Source organism: Elaeis guineensis, chromosome 3, assembly GCF_000442705.2.
Source record: "Elaeis guineensis isolate ETL-2024a chromosome 3, EG11, whole genome shotgun sequence".
Taxonomy (NCBI): Eukaryota; Viridiplantae; Streptophyta; class Magnoliopsida; order Arecales; family Arecaceae; genus Elaeis; species Elaeis guineensis.
Window position 1 is genome coordinate 99,755,418 of NC_025995.2, and position 3,461 is coordinate 99,758,878.

The 3,461-nt window shown below is 37.0% G+C and overlaps 1 non-coding gene across 1 annotated transcript; it reads right to left on the reverse strand.

The window, feature by feature from the left end:
• Positions 1-1,231: 1,231 nt before the first annotated feature.
• On the reverse strand, positions 1,232-1,338 carry LOC140856780 (small nucleolar RNA R71). The gene has a single exon (XR_012140382.1). It is a non-coding gene; the product is annotated as a small nucleolar RNA R71 (small nucleolar RNA).
• Positions 1,339-3,461: the final 2,123 nt, after the last annotated feature.

The window sequence follows — 3,461 nt, forward strand, 5'->3', positions numbered from 1 at the left end:
TTTTATTATTTTTAGTTAATTACTTTTGCTTTTAGACCTAATCATTTGAATTTACTTAATCACAAAAAAAAAAAAATATAAAACAAAACAAAAGACATTTCATAATCGTGAAGTAAAATATCAAAATAAAAAAAAATTCTAAATTAAAATCTTTTACATTCTTGGTCATCTTGTTTATTTGTATTTGTATTTTCATAATTAATCTAAGGGCATCAACCCATTAACAAGATAAGGTGGAGATTTCATTACCCTTCCTTAGCCCAAAAACCATCTCCATCATATTGCATTACCTAGACTTTTAATCTTAAAATCAATTAGACGTCAACCTTAAGGAATTCGAGTTCAATAGGACAAGGAACCCTAAGAGTTCTACCAAGTTTGAGTTGTTTGATTAGTTGGTGTCTAGGCAAGTCCCTGAGGGTGGTTTGTTAAATTGGTTCAGTTGCTGGCCTGGCCAACTCGTTTGGTGTCTAGAAAGGCAACGATGAGTGAACCTCCCACCTCTTATACTTACCTGGCTAACTAGTTGATCAATCTCCACTTGGAAGGTTTGAAGGGTCATCTTGGAACAGTTAGGAGCTGTCTAGATTTAGGTTAACCCTAGGATAGATTGAGTTTAATTTATTGATTCACTTGTTTGAAAAAAAAAAATTTAAAATTTAAATTAATTTGGTGACTTTTCTTTAGATTTAGGACTCCTTAGGATCTTCTCTTTAGAACTTTTTCTCTTTTCTTTCTTTTCCTTATACATAAAAATTTTATTAAAAAAAAAAATTATATAAACATCGAGAACCGTACACCTCGTGTGTGGAGAAGAGTGTCGGGTCGTCTAGTTAGAATTGAGTCAATTCCTGTTGTTCCAATGGCTGAACCAATCCAACCCATGACCCTTAAGGATTTGTGTTATCCAGTTGGCTCCATCCAACCATCTTGTATCAGGTTGCCACAACCCACAGCTAACAATTTTGAAATCAAACCTCAAATCATAAATATGCTTCCAAAATTCACAGGATTAGAGGATGCTTATATATTTATTAGAGAATTTGAGGAGGTATGTGCAACCATGAAACTGCAATTAACAGAGGATGAGGTCAAACTTAGATTAATCAACTTTGCCCTTAAGGACAATGCTAAGAAGTGGCTTTATAGTCTGCCAAACTATTCTGTCACTACCTGGGAGGGCTTTGTGAGAATATTTTTAAAAAAGTATTTTCCCCATCATAAAACAGCTAGGATTAAGAATGAAATAAATTAATTTTACCAACTAGCTGGTGAATCATTTTGGAAGTACTTTGATCGTTTCAAGAATCTTTTAACCCAATGCCCACACCATGGAATAGAAACTTGGAGACTATGCCAGATCATCTATGAGGGGTTAGATTCAAACTCAAGAACCATGCTAGAGTCCATGTGCCAAGGCCAATTTATGGACAAAGAAACTACTGAAGCTTGGCAATTCTTAGAAGACCTAGCCGAGAAAAATTTACAGTGGGAAACAACTAGGGAACCTGATAAAGCTACACCTTCAAGAGGAGGAATGCATCAAATTCAACCAACCCTAGCATCAGAGGCCAAGATTGCAACCTTAACACGTAGATTGGAAGCCTTAGAATTACAGAGACCAGCCAATGTAAATCAAATATCTGCACCCATGTGTAAAGGGTGCAATGCACCAGACCATGTCTTAGAAGAATGTTCCTACTCGAATGAGTGTGCACAGGTGAATGCCACCTATCAAGGACCATTGAACAATCCTTATGCACCCACATATAACCCAGGTTGGAGGAATCATCCGAATTTCTCATGGTCCCAGAATCCTAATGTAGGTAATCCAAATTTCAATCAGCAAAATCTAAGGTCCAACCCAGTGATGAACAACCCGCCAGGCTTCCATGATAATGACAAGAAAATTACCTCTTTAGAGAAAAGCCTAGAAGTCATGATGAAAACACATACCAGCTTTATGCAAACCACGGGTCAACTCATAAATAATAACACCCAAGCTATAGCCCGTCTAGAAATGCAAGTAAGTCAGCTGGCTTCGACCATTAGTGAACGAGAACATGGTAGGTTACCTAGCCAACATGAGCCAAATCCTAGGAACCAAAATGGTCCACGACCCCAACTAGGAAACCAAGTTAATGGTGTAAATGCCATTCATACCTTAAGATCAGGAAAACAAATAGACAATAAGGTAGTTGCACTTGATGATATAGATGACTCATCTGTCGAGTCACCTTCTAAAACTACTACCTTTCAACCTCAAGCACCAGAAACTGAAAATTCACCTAGTCTAGTACTTAAAAGTCCTAGAGCTCCTTTTCCAAACAGACTGAAATCCAATAAATCTGAACATTTAGACAAAATTTTAGAGGTATTTAAACAAATCCAAGTTAATATTCCTCTTTTAGATATAATCCATCAGGTTCCAACTTATGCCAAATTTTTAAAAGATCTCTGCACTAGGAAAAGGACCACTAATGTACCAAAGAAAGCATTTTTGGCTGCAAGTGTCAGTTCATACCTATCTAGCCATGTGCCAATTAAATATAAGGACCCTGGAGCTCCAACAATTTCTTGTGTTATTGGAGAAACCAATATGAAAAAGGCCTTGCTAGATCTAGGAGCTAGTGTGAATATCCTTCCATATTCGGTGTATGAACAACTAGGATTAGAAAAACTTCAACCTACTGGGATCACATTACAGTTAGCCGATAAATCTCTCAGGATCCCTAAGGGAATGGTCGAGGATGTTCTGATAAAGGTTGAAAATTTTATTTTTCCTGTAGATTTTATTGTTTTAGAGACTGAGCCAGTTGCGAATCCTAAAGGACATATACCTATCATTTTAGGAAGACTATTCTTAGCTACGGCCAATGCTGAAATCAATTGTCGAAATGGTCTAATGAAGTTATCCTTTGGGAATATGACCATTGAGCTTAATGTTTTTAACTTAGAACAGGAATCCTCTTCTCATGCTGATGTCAATGTAGTCCAAGATGGTATTTATGAATCCATTGACATTAGTGATGATGAAGTCGACCTAGAGTCTAACCCCTGGTTAATCCATGAGTCTGAGGATGTCAATGAAATACTTAAAGAAAATCAGATTAATCAAGAATCGACACTTCCTACTGAACCAATCATTGAGATGGTGAACTCATCACCTAAACCATCTATAGAGGAAGCACCCATTTTAGAACAGAAGCCCCTCCCAGAACATCTCAAGTATGCATATCTAGGACCCAAAGAAACTTTGCCTGTAATTATTGCATCAGACCTAGATCCCAAGCAAGAGGAGGAGTTATTGTCAGTTCTAAAAGCAAATCAAGAGGCAATAGGTTGGACCATAGCAGATATCAAAGGAATAAGCCCTTCTATAGTTCAACATAGAATATACTTAGAGGAAGAGGCTAAACCAACAAGAGAAGCCCAAAGAAGGCTTAATCCAGTTATGAAGG